This window comes from Dendrobates tinctorius, unplaced genomic scaffold (genome assembly GCF_039654945.1).
Source record: "Dendrobates tinctorius isolate UK_male_01 unplaced genomic scaffold, ASM3965494v1 ptg000151l, whole genome shotgun sequence".
NCBI classification, from domain to species: Eukaryota; Metazoa; Chordata; class Amphibia; order Anura; family Dendrobatidae; genus Dendrobates; species Dendrobates tinctorius.
The window spans coordinates 1,278,783-1,296,404 of NW_027361818.1; the positions used below are offsets into that span (position 1 = coordinate 1,278,783).

Sequence of the window (17,622 nt, forward strand, 5' to 3'; positions counted from 1 at the left end):
AAAAGATTTTGGCCTAAATTCGCATGAATATCTATTGTAGGATACAGCCATGAGCAAGAGAACTTGACTGACTTACTGAAGAGAAAGGAGTGGTCTGAGATTAACACTAGAACTACTGTACTCGTGACACCTACTAGAACTACTGAATGTAGTCATTTTGACTACTGACTTGTTTTCGTTATTAGAGTTTCATTTGTGGTTATTTATTAATTATATTTTTTTAATGTATTATTATTGTGAGATCCAACAGTAATGCTTTGGAATGTTTTTTTTATTTTTTTTTTTCATATTTTTCTACAGGAAATAACAAAAGTAAAGTAAGCAAAACAATAATAGACGTTTTAAAATAATTTATTATTAAAGTGCACACATATAAACAACAACTCAAGAACAACAAGCAGAGAAAATGTAAGTGAAGGAGAAGAAAAATGAAAATATGGCGCAGAATCTCAATAAAAACGACCAACCGTTATTATGAAGTACAACCGGTAACTTTCTAAACATTTGTTGATTCGCATTTCAGGCATCGTCTTTCAATTACAGCGGTACATTGCCCACACAAAGACTTATGGCAAGTCATACAATTTCCAACAGATCGATTTATTTTTGCATTTTGCTTTTATCTGGCAAAGTTTTTTTTGAGACATCACATCTGAAGATGTAGCAACTTGAGACATGCCACCCTTTCCCCTAGATACAACATACGGACCACTCAACTCTGTGACAAGCTTTTGCAAAAATGCCTTGCGTGACATTTGTCAGGTGGTCATCTTCTTGTATAATATCCAAGCATTTATACCCGCTAAGTCTAAGGTATTTTCAAATGCGTGAACAGGCCGTCTCCTAGTACCTGTTCTTGTGCTGTATTTGCGTGCCATCTGATCTACTACATCTACTCCATATTTTGTTTCAATATAAAACTTTACAGTTTCTGGAGATTTTTTGGAGATTCAGAAGCAACAAGAACATCGGGATGGACGGAACTCAGAATTATCACATTTTTGGTTGGCTTACCTTGATACACGGTAAGTGTAAAATTATCCTCATTTTTATAGACTTTAGTGCTGTACAACTTTTCTTTCATTGTTTTTATTTCTTTAGGCACTTCTCGTCTTATCTTATTTAGCGTTCCCACGATAGTCATTCCCTGGCTTTTTAGCTGTTTGGCAAGTTTTACTGATGTAAAATAATTATCGGTGGTTACATTTCGACCTTTTTTCAAAAACGGCTGCAATAGTTTCATGACTACGTGGTCAGCTAAACGGTCATCAGCACGGCGTGAATCATCTTTACCCAGATAAGGGAAGCCATTTACAACATATTTACTATCCTTATCTACAGCTAGCCAAAATTTATGGCCATATTTATCTGGCTTGGAAGGTGTATACTGTGTGAAAGGACACCTGGTTTTGCTTGGAAAAGTTGTTCATCAACCGTAATGTATGGGCCAGGTTTGTAACAAGCAATGCAATTGGCAATAAACCTGTCCCACACAATAGAAAAGAGAGCAAATTTGCCGGTTTGCAGTCTCTGCGATCGATTGGACTTCTCATCAAATCTGAGGTAATGCATAATTTCTACAAAACGGTCCCTAGACATTATCGCTTTGCATAACGGTATTCCCCAGTCATAATCTAACCAGGTAACACGATGAAAATGTGAAAAGTTGACATCTGAATTGAACTAAATCTATATGAACATCAGGGTAAATAAGATACAGTGAAAAAATTATGCACAAAACTTTACAGCAACTTTTAGTGACAAAAGGACAGCAAAATATAGCAGGTAGTCAAAAAGACTACCTTTTAGTAGTTATAGGTGAATGTTGAAATAAATGGGCAATTTTTGCACCTAAATTATTTATTGCCACAAAATCTTTTTTAACATCCTATTTGAGGAAAAGTCACCGAGTCTCAAGCCGGAATTCCAAAAAATGTAGTCACAGAGGAGAAATACATAGTGCGAAGTAGTCAAAATGACTACCTCAGTAGTTCTAGTGTTAAAGAGTAGAAGGAGATGAATGGATTGTATATTGAGAAACGCAGAGATTTTGTTGACCACGTGTTTCTAATTGTTAAAATTGTCTTTGGTTTCCGCACACTGTCAGGGAATTAATCTGCATTGTTTTATTATTCCCAGCTTTTACTACATTTTCTTTTCACTAATCTTTCATGTGCAAAATCCAATCTTTCAAAGGTAAAACAATAAACTGTGAACACGATTTCATCCAACATGAAGATTTCAAGTCCATCGTCTTAAAAATGCAGCCATCAAAATATATGGCATTGCTGATGGTTCTCAGTTGTCTTTTTGGAACCAGTTTAAATACTTTCATTGACTTTTTATTGCTGAAAGAAATTTGGTGTAGAAGATTTCCAGCAACCAATACATAGATTTCTATTATCTGCAAATGATGTCATCAATATCATGGGGAACATCGAGTAATATTTCTTGAAGTTTTCATACTGCTTAATTTCATTCTTGAGGCAAACATGTTGGAGTTGTCCCATTTTCATATCACTTGGCCCGTTTTAATAATATACTGTATATATTATTTTACTCTTTTCGAGAAGGTCCAAAGTTTTGACCAAGTAAAACACTGCGCTGTGAACAGGATTTGAACCTGTGCGGGGATACCCCATTGGATTTCAAGTCCAACGCCTTAACCAGTCGTCCATCACAGCCAACTGTTGAATAATCTATCAGATGTTTTTGCCATGTGAGCACAGAGGGAAAGCCTGTGAGAAGATTTTGGTCTAAGTTCACCTGAATCTCTACTGAACTACACAGCCATGAGCATGAAAACTAGACTGACTTACTGAAGAGAAAGAAGTGGTCTGAGATCAAAGAGTAGAAGGAGATAAATGGATTGTATATTAAGAAACGCAGTGATTTTGTTGACCACATGTTTCTCATGCTTAAAATTGTGGTTGGACACAGCGCACTGCCAGGGAATTAATCTGCATTTTTTTATTATTCCCAACTTTTACTATATTTTCTTTTCACTAATCTTTCATAAGCAAAATCCAATCTTTTCAAAACTAATACAATAAACTGAACATGATTTCATCCAACATGAAGATTTCAAGTCCATCGTCTTAAAAATGCAGCCATCAAAATATGTGGCATTGCTGATGGTTCTCAGTTGTCTTTTTGGAACCAGTTTAAATACTTTAATTGACATTTTATTGCTGAAAGAAATTTGGTGTAGAGGATTTCCAGCTATCAATACATAGAGTTCTATTATCTGCAAATGATGTCATCAATATCATGGGAAACATCTAGTAATATTTTTTTAAGTTTTCATACTTGTTAATTTCAATCTTGAGACAGATTTCGACTCAAACATATTTAGTTGTCCCATTTTCATATGTCTTGGCCCATTTTAATAATATACTGTATATATTATTTTACTCTTTTTGAGAAGGTCCAAAGTTTTGACCAAGTAAAACACTGCACTGTGAACAGGTTTTGAACCTGTGTGGAGATTTGCGGCCATCACAGCCAATTATAGGCTCACTTTATCAGATGTGTTTGCCATGTGAACACAGAGAACAGCCTGTGAGAAGATTTTGGCCTAAGTTCGCATGAATATCTATTGTAGGATACAGCCATGAGCAAGAGAACTTGACTGACTTACTGAAGAGAAAGGAGTGGTCTGAGATCAAAGAGTAGAAGGAGATGAATGGATTGTATATTGAGAAACGCAGAGATTTTGTTGACCACATGTTTCTCATGGTTAAAATTGTCTTTGGTTTCCGCACACTGTCAGGGAATTAATCTGCATTGTTTTATTATTCCCAGCTTCTGCTATGTTTTCTTTTCACTAATCTTTCATGTGCAAAATCCAATCTTTTCAAAGGTAAAACAATAAACTGTGAACACGATTTCATTCAACATGAAGATTTCAAGTCCATCGTCTTAAAAATGCAGCCATCAAAATATATGGCATTGCTGATGGTTCTCAGTTGTGTTTTTGGAACCAGTTTAAATACTTTCATTGACTTTTTATTGCTGAAAGAAATTTGGTGTAGAGGATTTCCAGCAACCAATACATAGATTTCTATTATGGGCAAATGATGTCATCAATATCATGCGAAAAATGGAGTAACATTTCTTGAAGTTTTCATACTGCTTAATTTCATTCTTGAGGCAGATTTTGAGTCAAACATGTTGGAGTTGTCCCATTTTCATATCACTTGGCCCTTTTTAATAATATACTGTATATATTATTTTACTCTTTTCGAGAAGGTCCAAAGTTTTGACCAAGTAAAACACTGCGCTGTGAACAGGATTTGAACCTGTGCGGGGATACCCCATTGGATTTCAAGTCCAACGCCTTAACCAGTCGTCCATCACAGCCAACTGTTGAATAATCTTTCAGATGTTTTTGCCATGTGAGCACAGAGGGAAAGCCTGTGAGAAGATTTTGGTCTAAGTTCACCTGAATCTCTACTGAACTACACAGCCATGAGCATGAAAACTAGACTGACTTACTGAAGAGAAAGAAGTGGTCTGAGATCAAAGAGTAGAAGGAGATAAATGGATTGTATATTAAGAAACGCAGTGATTTTGTTGACCACATGTTTCTCATGCTTAAAATTGTGGTTGGACACCGCGCACTGCCAGGGAATTAATCTGCATTTTTTTATTATTCCCAACTTTTACTATATTTTCTTTTCACTAATCTTTCATAAGCAAAATCCAATCTTTTCAAAACTAATACAATAAACTGAACATGATTTCATCCAACATGAAGATTTCAAGTCCATCGTCTTAAAAATGCAGCCATCAAAATATGTGGCATTGCTGATGGTTCTCAGTTGTCTTTTTGGAACCAGTTTAAATACTTTAATTGACATTTTATTGCTGAAAGAAATTTGGTGTAGAGGATTTCCAGCTATCAATACATAGATTTCTATTATCTGCAAATGATGTCATCAATATCATGGGAAACATCTAGTAATATTTTTTTCAGTTTTCATACTTGTTAATTTCAATCTTGAGACAGATTTCGACTCAAACATATTTAGTTGTCCCATTTTCATATGTCTTGGCCCATTTTAATAATATACTGTATATATTATTTTACTCTTTTCGAGAAGGTCCAAAGTTTTGACCAAGTAAAACACTGCACTGTGAACAGGTTTTGAACCTGTGTGGAGATTTGCGGCCATCACAGCCAATTATAGGCTCACTTTATCAGATGTGTTTGCCATGTGAACACAGAGAACAGCCTGTGAGAAGATTTTGGCCTAAGTTCGCATGAATATCTATTGTAGGATACAGCCATGAGCAAGAGAACTTGACTGACTTACTGAAGAGAAAGGAGTGGTCTGAGATCAAAGAGTAGAACGAGATGAATGGATTGTATATTGAGAAACGCAGAGATTTTGTTGACCACATGTTTCTCATGGTTAAAATTGTCTTTGGTTTCCGCACACTGTCAGGGAATTAATCTCCATTGTTTTATTATTCCCAGTTTCTGCTATATTTTCTTTTCACTAATCTTTCATGTGCAAAATCCAATCTTTTCAAAGGTAAAACAATAAACTGTGAACACGATTTCATTCAACATGAAGATTTCAAGTCCATCGTCTTAAAAATGCAGCCATCAAAATATATGGCATTGCTGATGGTTCTCAGTTGTGTTTTTGGAACCAGTTTAAATACTTTCATTGACTTTTTATTGCTGAAAGAAATTTGGTGTAGAGGATTTCCAGCAACCAATACATAGATTTCTATTATGGGCAAATGATGTCATCAATATCATGCGAAAAATGGAGTAACATTTCTTGAAGTTTTCATACTGCTTAATTTCATTCTTGAGGCAGATTTTGAGTCAAACATGTTGGAGTTGTCCCATTTTCATATCACTTGGCCCGTTTTAATAATATACTGTATATATTATTTTACTCTTTTCGAGAAGGTCCAAAGTTTTGACCAAGTAAAACACTGCGCTGTGAACAGGATTTGAACCTGTGCGGGGATACCCCATTGGATTTCAAGTCCAACGCCTTAACCACTCGGCCATCACAGCCAACTGTTGAATAATCTATCAGATGTTTTTGCCATGTGAGCACAGAGGGAAAGCCTGTGAGAAGATTTTGGTCTAAGTTCACCTGAAACTCTACTGAACTACACAGCCATCAGCATGAAAACTAGACTGACTTACTGAAGAGAAAGAAGTGGTCTGAGATCAAAGAGTAGAAGGAGATAAATGGATTGTATATTAAGAAACGCAGTGATTTTGTTGACCACATGTTTCTCATGCTTAAAATTGTGGTTGGACACCGCGCACTGCCAGGGAATTAATCTGCATTTTTTTATTATTCCGAACTTTTACTATATTTTCTTTTCACTAATCTTTCATAAGCAAAATCCAATCTTTTCAAAACTAATACAATAAACTGAACATGATTTCATCCAACAAGAAGATTTCAAGTCCATCGTCTTAAAAATGCAGCCATCAAAATATATGGCATTGCTGATGGTTCTCAGTTGTCTTTTTGGAACCAGTTTAAATACTTTAATTGACATTTTATTGCTGAAAGAAATTTGGTGTAGAGGATTTCCAGCTATCAATACATAGATTTCTATTATCTGCAAATGATGTCATCAATATCATGGGAAACATCTAGTAATATTTCTTTAAGTTTTCATACTTGTTAATTTCATTCTTGAGACAGATTTCGACTCAAATATATTTAGTAGTCCCATTTTCATATGTCTTGTTCCATTTTAATAATATACTGTATATATTATTTTACTCTTTTCGAGAAAGTCCAAAGTTTTGACCAAGTAAAACACTGCACTGTGAACAGGATTTGAACCTGTGTGGGGATTTGCGGCCATCACAGCCAATTATAGGCTCACTTTATCAGATGTGTTTGCCATGTGAACACAGAGAACAGCCTGTGAAAAGATTTTGGCCTAAATTCCCATGAATATCTATTGTAGGATACAGCCATGAGCAAGAGAACTTGACTGACTTACTGAAGAGAAAGGAGTGGTCTGAGATTAACACTAGAACTACTGTACTCGTGACACCTACTAGAACTACTGAATGTAGTCATTTTGACTACTGACTTGTTTTCGTTATTAGAGTTTCATTTGTGGTTATTTATTAATTATATTTTTTTAATGTATTATTATTGTGAGATCCAACAGTAATGCTTTGGAATGTTTTTTTTATTTTTTTTTTTTCATATTTTTCTACAGGAAATAACAAAAGTAAAGTAAGCAAAACAATAATAGACGTTTTAAAATAATTTATTATTAAAGTGCACACATATAAACAACAACTCAAGAACAACAAGCAGAGAAAATGTAAGTGAAGGAGAAGAAAAATGAAAATATGGCGCAGAATCTCAATAAAAACGACCAACCGTTATTATGAAGTACAACCGGTAACTTTCTAAACATTTGTTGATTCGCATTTCAGGCATCGTCTTTCAATTACAGCGGTACATTGCCCACACAAAGACTTATGGCAAGTCATACAATTTCCAACAGATCGATTTATTTTTGCATTTTGCTTTTATCTGGCAAAATTTTTTTTGAGACATCACATCTGAAGATGTAGCAACTTGAGACATGCCACCCTTTCCCCTAGATACAACATACGGACCACTCAACTCTGTGACAAGCTTTTGCAAAAATGCCTTGCGTGACATTTGTCAGGTGGTCATCTTCTTGTATAATATCCAAGCATTTATACCCGCTAAGTCTAAGGTATTTTCAAATGCGTGAACAGGCCGTCTCCTAGTACCTGTTCTTGTGCTGTATTTGCGTGCCATCTGATCTACTACATCTACTCCATATTTTGTTTCATTATAAAACTTTACAGTTTCTGGAGATTTTTTGGAGATTCAGAAGCAACAAGAACATCGGGATGGACGGAACTCAGAATTATCACATTTTTGGTTGGCTTACCTTGATACACGGTAAGTGTAAAATTATCCTCATTTTTATAGACTTTAGTGCTGTACAACTTTTCTTTCATTGTTTTTATTTCTTTAGGCACTTCTCGTCTTATCTTATTTAGCGTTCCCACGATAGTCGTTCCCTGGCTTTTTAGCTGTTTGGCAAGTTTTACTGATGTAAAATAATTATCGGTGGTTACATTTCGACCTATTTTCAAAAACGGCTGCAATAGTTTCATGACTACGTGGTCAGCTAAACGGTCATCAGCACGGCGTGAATCATCTTTACCCAGATAAGGGAAGCCATTTACAACATATTTACTATCCTTATCTACAGCTAGCCAAAATTTATGGCCATATTTATCTGGCTTGGAAGGTGTATACTGTGTGAAAGGACACCTGGTTTTGCTAGGAAAAGTTGTTCATCAACCGTAATGTATGGGCCAGGTTTGTAACAAGCAATGCAATTGGCAATAAACCTGTCCCACACAATAGAAAAGAGAGCAAATTTGCCGGTTTGCAGTCTCTGCGATCGATTGGACTTCTCATCAAATCTGAGGTAATGCATAATTTCTACAAAACGGTCCCTAGACATTATCGCTTTGCATAACGGTATTCCCCAGTCATAATCTAACCAGGTAACACGATGAAAATGTGAAAAGTTGACATCTGAATTGAACTAAATCTATATGAACATCAGGGTAAATAAGATACAGTGAAAAAATTATGCACAAAACTTTACAGCAACTTTTAGTGACAAAAGGACAGCAAAATATAGCAGGTAGTCAAAAAGACTACCTTTTAGTAGTTATAGGTGAATGTTGAAATAAATGGGCAATTTTTGCACCTAAATTATTTATTGCCACAAAATCTTTTTTAACATCCTATTTGAGGAAAAGTCACCGAGTCTCAAGCCGGAATTCCAAAAAATGTAGTCACTGAGGAGAAATACATAGTGCGAAGTAGTCAAAATGACTACCTCAGTAGTTCTAGTGTTAAAGAGTAGAAGGAGATGAATGGATTGTATATTGAGAAACGCAGAGATTTTGTTGACCACGTGTTTCTAATGGTTAAAATTGTCTTTGGTTTCCGCACACTGTCAGGGAATTAATCTGCATTGTTTTATTATTCCCAGCTTTTACTACATTTTCTTTTCACTAATCTTTCATGTGCAAAATCCAATCTTTCAAAGGTAAAACAATAAACTGTGAACACGATTTCATCCAACATGAAGATTTCAAGTCCATCGTCTTAAAAATGCAGCCATCAAAATATATGGCATTGCTGATGGTTCTCAGTTGTCTTTTTGGAACCAGTTTAAATGCTTTCATTGACTTTTTATTGCTGAAAGAAATTTGGTGTAGAAGATTTCCAGCAACCAATACATAGATTTCTATTATCTGCAAATGATGTCATCAATATCATGGGGAACACCGAGTAATATTTCTTGAAGTTTTCATACTGCTTAATTTCATTCTTGAGGCAAACATGTTGGAGTTGTCCCATTTTCATATCACTTGGCCCGTTTTAATAATATACTGTATATATTATTTTACTCTTTTCGAGAAGGTCCAAAGTTTTGACCAAGTAAATCACTGCGCTGTGAACAGGATTTGAACCTGTGCGGGGATACCCCATTGGATTTCAAGTCTAACGCCTTAACCAGTCGTCCATCACAGCCAACTGTTGAATAATCTATCAGATGTTTTTGCCATGTGAGCACAGAGGGAAAGCCTGTGAGAAGATTTTGGTCTAAGTTCACCTGAATCTCTACTGAACTACACAGCCATGAGCATGAAAACTAGACTGACTTACTGAAGAGAAAGAAGTGGTCTGAGATCAAAGAGTAGAAGGAGATAAATGGATTGTATATTAAGAAACGCAGTGATTTTGTTGACCACATGTTTCTCATGCTTAAAATTGTGGTTGGACACCGCGCACTGCCAGGGAATTAATCTGCATTTTTTTATTATTCCCAACTTTTACTATATTTTCTTTTCACTAATCTTTCATCAGCAAAATCCAATCTTTTCAAAACTAATACAATAAACTGAACATGATTTCATCCAACATGAAGATTTCAAGTCCATCGTCTTAAAAATGCAGCCATCAAAATATGTGGCATTGCTGATGGTTCTCAGTTGTCTTTTTGGAACCAGTTTAAATACTTTAATTGACATTTTATTGCTGAAAGAAATTTGGTGTAGAGGATTTCCAGCTATCAATACATAGATTTCTATTATCTGCAAATGATGTCATCAATATCATGGGAAACATCTAGTAATATTTTTTTCAGTTTTCATACTTGTTAATTTCAATCTTGAGACAGATTTCGACTCAAACATATTTAGTTGTCCCATTTTCATATGTCTTGGCCCATTTTAATAATATACTGTATATATTATTTTACTCTTTTCGAGAAGGTCCAAAGTTTTGACCAAGTAAAACACTGCACTGTGAACAGGTTTTGAACCTGTGTGGAGATTTGCGGCCATCACAGCCAATTATAGGCTCACTTTATCAGATGTGTTTGCCATGTGAACACAGAGAACAGCCTGTGAGAAGATTTTGGCCTAAGTTCGCATGAATATCTATTGTAGGATACAGCCATGAGCAAGAGAACTTGACTGACTTACTGAAGAGAAAGGAGTGGTCTGAGATCAAAGAGTAGAACGAGATGAATGGATTGTATATTGAGAAACGCAGAGATTTTGTTGACCACATGTTTCTCATGGTTAAAATTGTCTTTGGTTTCCGCACACTGTCATGGAATTAATCTGCATTGTTTTATTATTCCCAGTTTCTGCTATATTTTCTTTTCACTAATCTTTCATGTGCAAAATCCAATCTTTTCAAAGGTAAAACAATAAACTGTGAACACGATTTCATTCAACATGAAGATTTCAAGTCCATCGTCTTAAAAATGCAGCCATCAAAATATATGGCATTGCTGATGGTTCTCAGTTGTGTTTTTGGAACCAGTTTAAATACTTTCATTGACTTTTTATTGCTGAAAGAAATTTGGTGTAGAGGATTTCCAGCAACCAATACATAGATTTCTATTATGGGCAAATGATGTCATCAATATCATGCGAAAAATGGAGTAACATTTCTTGAAGTTTTCATACTGCTTAATTTCATTCTTGAGGCAGATTTTGAGTCAAACATGTTGGAGTTGTCCCATTTTCATATCACTTGGCCCGTTTTAATAATATACTGTATATATTATTTTACTCTTTTCGAGAAGGTCCAAAGTTTTGACCAAGTAAAAAACTGCGCTGTGAACAGGATTTGAACCTGTGCGGGCATACCCCATTGGATTTCAAGTCCAACGCCTTAACCACTCGGCCATCACAGCCAACCGTTGAATAATCTATCAGATGTTTTTGCCATGTGAGCACAGAGGGAAAGCCTGTGAGAAGATTTTGGTCTAAGTTCACCTGAAACTCTACTGAACTACACAGCCATGAGCATGAAAACTAGACTGACTTACTGAAGAGAAAGAAGTGGTCTGAGATCAAAGAGTAGAAGGAGATAAATGGATTGTATATTAAGAAACGCAGTGATTTTGTTGACCACATGTTTCTCATGCTTAAAATTGTGGTTGGACACCGCGCACTGCCAGGGAATTAATCTGCATTTTTTTATTATTCCGAACTTTTACTATATTTTCTTTTCACTAATCTTTCATAAGCAAAATCCAATCTTTTCAAAACTAATACAATAAACTGAACATGATTTCATCCAACAAGAAGATTTCAAGTCCATCGTCTTAAAAATGCAGCCATCAAAATATATGGCATTGCTGATGGTTCTCAGTTGTCTTTTTGGAACCAGTTTAAATACTTTAATTGACATTTTATTGCTGAAAGAAATTTGGTGTAGAGGATTTCCAGCTATCAATACATAGATTTCTATTATCTGCAAATGATGTCATCAATATCATGGGAAACATCTAGTAATATTTCTTTAAGTTTTCATACTTGTTAATTTCATTCTTGAGACAGATTTCGACTCAAATATATTTAGTAGTCCCATTTTCATATGTCTTGTCCCATTTTAATAATATACTGTATATATTATTTTACTCTTTTCGAGAAAGTCCAAAGTTTTGACCAAGTAAAACACTGCACTGTGAACAGGATTTGAACCTGTGTGGGGATTTGCGGCCATCACAGCCAATTATAGGCTCACTTTATCAGATGTGTTTGCCATGTGAACACAGAGAACAGCCTGTGAAAAGATTTTGGCCTAAATTCCCATGAATATCTATTGTAGGATACAGCCATGAGCAAGAGAACTTGACTGACTTACTGAAGAGAAAGGAGTGGTCTGAGATTAACACTAGAACTACTGTACTCGTGACACCTACTAGAACTACTGAATGTAGTCATTTTGACTACTGACTTGTTTTCGTTATTAGAGTTTCATTTGTGGTTATTTATTAATTATATTTTTTTAATGTATTATTATTGTGAGATCCAACAGTAATGCTTTGGAATGTTTTTTTTATTTATTTTTTTTCATATTTTTCTACAGGAAATAACAAAAGTAAAGTAAGCAAAACAATAATAGACGTTTTAAAATAATTTATTATTAAAGTGCACACATATAAACAACAACTCAAGAACAACAAGCATAGAAAATGTAAGTGAAGGAGAAGAAAAATGAAAATATGGCGCAGAATCTCAATAAAAACGACCAACCGTTATTATGAAGTACAACCGGTAACTTTCTAAACATTTGTTGATTCGCATTTCAGGCATCGTCTTTCAATTACAGCGGTACATTGCCCACACAAAGACTTATGGCAAGTCATACAATTTCCAACAGATCGATTTATTTTTGCATTTTGCTTTTATCTGGCAAAATTTTTTTTGAGACATCACATCTGAAGATGTAGCAACTTGAGACATGCCACCCTTTCCCCTAGATACAACATACGGACCACTCAACTCTGTGACAAGCTTTTGCAAAAATGCCTTGCGTGACATTTGTCAGGTGGTCATCTTCTTGTATAATATCCAAGCATTTATACCCGCTAAGTCTAAGGTATTTTCAAATGCGTGAACAGGCCGTCTCCTAGTACCTGTTCTTGTGCTGTATTTGCGTGCCATCTGATCTACTACATCTACTCCATATTTTGTTTCATTATAAAACTTTACAGTTTCTGGAGATTTTTTGGAGATTCAGAAGCAACAAGAACATCGGGATGGACGGAACTCAGAATTATCACATTTTTGGTTGGCTTACCTTGATACACGGTAAGTGTAAAATTATCCTCATTTTTATAGACTTTAGTGCTGTACAACTTTTCTTTCATTGTTTTTATTTCTTTAGGCACTTCTCGTCTTATCTTATTTAGCGTTCCCACGATAGTCGTTCCCTGGCTTTTTAGCTGTTTGGCAAGTTTTACTGATGTAAAATAATTATCGGTGGTTACATTTCGACCTTTTTTCAAAAACGGCTGCAATAGTTTCATGACTACGTGGTCAGCTAAACGGTCATCAGCACGGCGTGAATCATCTTTACCCAGATAAGGGAAGCCATTTACAACATATTTACTATCCTTATCTACAGCTAGCCAAAATTTATGGCCATATTTATCTGGCTTGGAAGGTGTATACTGTGTGAAAGGACACCTGGTTTTGCTAGGAAAAGTTGTTCATCAACCGTAATGTATGGGCCAGGTTTGTAACAAGCAATGCAATTGGCAATAAACCTGTCCCACACAATAGAAAAGAGAGCAAATTTGCCGGTTTGCAGTCTCTGCGATCGATTGGACTTCTCATCAAATCTGAGGTAATGCATAATTTCTACAAAACGGTCCCTAGACATTATCGCTTTGCATAACGGTATTCCCCAGTCATAATCTAACCAGGTAACACGATGAAAATGTGAAAAGTTGACATCTGAATTGAACTAAATCTATATGAACATCAGGGTAAATAAGATACAGTGAAAAAATTATGCACAAAACTTTACAGCAACTTTTAGTGACAAAAGGACAGCAAAATATAGCAGGTAGTCAAAAAGACTACCTTTTAGTAGTTATAGGTGAATGTTGAAATAAATGGGCAATTTTTGCACCTAAATTATTTATTGCCACAAAATCTTTTTTAACATCCTATTTGAGGAAAAGTCACCAAGTCTCAAGCCGGAATTCCAAAAAATGTAGTCACAGAGGAGAAATACATAGTGCGAAGTAGTCAAAATGACTACCTCAGTAGTTCTAGTGTTAAAGAGTAGAAGGAGATGAATGGATTGTATATTGAGAAACGCAGAGATTTTGTTGACCACGTGTTTCTAATGGTTAAAATTGTCTTTGGTTTCCGCACACTGTCAGGGAATTAATCTGCATTGTTTTATTATTCCCAGCTTTTACTACATTTTCTTTTCACTAATCTTTCATGTGCAAAATCCAATCTTTCAAAGGTAAAACAATAAACTGTGAACACGATTTCATCCAACATGAAGATTTCAAGTCCATCGTCTTAAAAATGCAGCCATCAAAATATATGGCATTGCTGATGGTTCTCAGTTGTCTTTTTGGAACCAGTTTAAATGCTTTCATTGACTTTTTATTGCTGAAAGAAATTTGGTGTAGAAGATTTCCAGCAACCAATACATAGATTTCTATTATCTGCAAATGATGTCATCAATATCATGGGGAACATCGAGTAATATTTCTTGAAGTTTTCATACTGCTTAATTTCATTCTTGAGGCAAACATGTTGGAGTTGTCCCATTTTCATATCACTTGGCCCGTTTTAATAATATACTGTATATATTATTTTACTCTTTTCGAGAAGGTCCAAAGTTTTGACCAAGTAAAACACTGCGCTGTGAACAGGATTTGAACCTGTGCGGGGATACCCCATTGGATTTCAAGTCCAACGCCTTAACCAGTCGGCCATCACAGCCAACTGTTGAATAATCTATCAGATGTTTTTGCCATGTGAGCACAGAGGGAAAGCCTGTGAGAAGATTTTGGTCTAAGTTCACCTGAATCTCTACTGAACTACACAGCCATGAGCATGAAAACTAGACTGACTTACTGAAGAGAAAGAAGTGGTCTGAGATCAAAGAGTAGAAGGAGATAAATGGATTGTATATTAAGAAACGCAGTGATTTTGTTGACCACATGTTTCTCATGCTTAAAATTGTGGTTGGACACCGCGCACTGCCAGGGAATTAATCTGCATTTTTTTATTATTCCCAACTTTTACTATATTTTCTTTTCACTAATCTTTCATAAGCAAAATCCAATCTTTTCAAAACTAATACAATAAACTGAACATGATTTCATCCAACATGAAGATTTCAAGTCCATCGTCTTAAAAATGCAGCCATCAAAATATGTGGCATTGCTGATGGTTCTCAGTTGTCTTTTTGGAACCAGTTTAAATACTTTAATTGACATTTTATTGCTGAAAGAAATTTGGTGTAGAGGATTTCCAGCTATCAATACATAGATTTCTATTATCTGCAAATGATGTCATCAATATCATGGGAAACATCTAGTAATATTTTTTTCAGTTTTCATACTTGTTAATTTCAATCTTGAGACAGATTTCGACTCAAACATATTTAGTTGTCCCATTTTCATATGTCTTGGCCCATTTTAATAATATACTGTATATATTATTTTACTCTTTTCGAGAAGGTCCAAAGTTTTGACCAAGTAAAACACTGCACTGTGAACAGGTTTTGAACCTGTGTGGAGATTTGCGGCCATCACAGCCAATTATAGGCTCACTTTATCAGATGTGTTTGCCATGTGAACACAGAGAACAGCCTGTGAGAAGATTTTGGCCTAAGTTCGCATGAATATCTATTGTAGGATACAGCCATGAGCAAGAGAACTTGACTGACTTACTGAAGAGAAAGGAGTGGTCTGAGATCAAAGAGTAGAACGAGATGAATGGATTGTATATTGAGAAACGCAGAGATTTTGTTGACCACATTTTTCTCATGGTTAAAATTGTCTTTGGTTTCCGCACACTGTCAGGGAATTAATCTGCATTGTTTTATTATTCCCAGTTTCTGCTATATTTTCTTTTCACTAATCTTTCATGTGCAAAATCCAATCTTTTCAAAGGTAAAACAATAAACTGTGAACACGATTTCATTCAACATGAAGATTTCAAGTCCATCGTCTTAAAAATGCAGCCATCAAAATATATGGCATTGCTGATGGTTCTCAGTTGTGTTTTTGGAACCAGTTTAAATACTTTCATTGACTTTTTATTGCTGAAAGAAATTTGGTGTAGAGGATTTCCAGCAACCAATACATAGATTTCTATTATGGGCAAATGATGTCATCAATATCATGCGAAAAATGGAGTAACATTTCTTGAAGTTTTCATACTGCTTAATTTCATTCTTGAGGCAGATTTTGAGTCAAACATGTTGGAGTTGTCCCATTTTCATATCACTTGGCCCGTTTTAATAATATACTGTATATATTATTTTACTCTTTTCGAGAAGGTCCAAAGTTTTGACCAAGTAAAACACTGCGCTGTGAACAGGATTTGAACCTGTGCGGGGATACCCCATTGGATTTCAAGTCCAACGCCTTAACCACTCGGCCATCACAGCCAACTGTTGAATAATCTATCAGATGTTTTTGCCATGTGAGCACAGAGGGAAAGCCTGTGAGAAGATTTTGGTCTAAGTTCACCTGAAACTCTACTGAACTACACAGCCATGAGCATGAAAACTAGACTGACTTACTGAAGAGAAAGAAGTGGTCTGAGATCAAAGAGTAGAAGGAGATAAATGGATTGTATATTAAGAAACGCAGTGATTTTGTTGACCACATGTTTCTCATGCTTAAAATTGTGGTTGGACACCGCGCACTGCCAGGGAATTAATCTGCATTTTTTTATTATTCCGAACTTTTACTATATTTTCTTTTCACTAATCTTTCATAAGCAAAATCCAATCTTTTCAAAACTAATACAATAAACTGAACATGATTTCATCCAACAAGAAGATTTCAAGTCCATCGTCTTAAAAATGCAGCCATCAAAATATATGGCATTGCTGATGGTTCTCAGTTGTCTTTTTGGAACCAGTTTAAATACTTTAATTGACATTTTATTGCTGAAAGAAATTTGGTGTAGAGGATTTCCAGCTATCAATACATAGATTTCTATTATCTGCAAATGATGTCATCAATATCATGGGAAACATCTAGTAATATTTCTTTAAGTTTTCATACTTGTTAATTTCATTCTTGAGACAGATTTCGACTCAAATATATTTAGTAATCCCATTTTCATATGTCTTGTCCCATTTTAATAATATACTGTATATATTATTTTACTCTTTTCGAGAAAGTCCAAAGTTTTGACCAAGTAAAACACTGCACTGTGAACAGGATTTGAACCTGTGTGGGGATTTGCGGCCATCACAGCCAATTATAGGCTCACTTTATCAGATGTGTTTGCCATGTGAACACAGAGAACAGCCTGTGAAAAGATTTTGGCCTAAATTCCCATGAATATCTATTGTAGGATACAGCCATGAGCAAGAGAACTTGACTGACTTACTGAAGAGAAAGGAGTGGTCTGAGATTAACACTAGAACTACTGTACTCGTGACACCTACTAGAACTACTGAATGTAGTCATTTTGACTACTGACTTGTTTTCGTTATTAGAGTTTCATTTGTGGTTATTTATTAATTATAT

The 17,622-nt window shown here is 35.3% G+C and overlaps 7 non-coding genes across 7 annotated transcripts; all 7 read right to left on the minus strand.

The window, feature by feature from the left end:
• Positions 1–2,602: 2,602 nt before the first annotated feature.
• TRNAS-UGA (transfer RNA serine (anticodon UGA)) lies at positions 2,603–2,684 on the minus strand. Its single transcript has one exon. It is a non-coding gene; the product is annotated as a tRNA-Ser (tRNA).
• A 1,596-nt stretch (positions 2,685–4,280) lies between these two features.
• Positions 4,281–4,362, minus strand: TRNAS-UGA (transfer RNA serine (anticodon UGA)). Its single transcript has one exon. It is a non-coding gene; the product is annotated as a tRNA-Ser (tRNA).
• A 1,596-nt stretch (positions 4,363–5,958) lies between these two features.
• Positions 5,959–6,040, minus strand: TRNAS-UGA (transfer RNA serine (anticodon UGA)). Its single transcript has one exon. It is a non-coding gene; the product is annotated as a tRNA-Ser (tRNA).
• A 3,483-nt stretch (positions 6,041–9,523) lies between these two features.
• TRNAS-UGA (transfer RNA serine (anticodon UGA)) lies at positions 9,524–9,605 on the minus strand. Its single transcript has one exon. It is a non-coding gene; the product is annotated as a tRNA-Ser (tRNA).
• Positions 9,606–11,201: 1,596 nt separating this feature from the next.
• TRNAS-UGA (transfer RNA serine (anticodon UGA)) lies at positions 11,202–11,283 on the minus strand. The gene has a single exon. It is a non-coding gene; the product is annotated as a tRNA-Ser (tRNA).
• A 3,483-nt stretch (positions 11,284–14,766) lies between these two features.
• Positions 14,767–14,848, minus strand: TRNAS-UGA (transfer RNA serine (anticodon UGA)). Its single transcript has one exon. It is a non-coding gene; the product is annotated as a tRNA-Ser (tRNA).
• Positions 14,849–16,444: 1,596 nt separating this feature from the next.
• TRNAS-UGA (transfer RNA serine (anticodon UGA)) lies at positions 16,445–16,526 on the minus strand. The gene has a single exon. It is a non-coding gene; the product is annotated as a tRNA-Ser (tRNA).
• Positions 16,527–17,622: the final 1,096 nt, after the last annotated feature.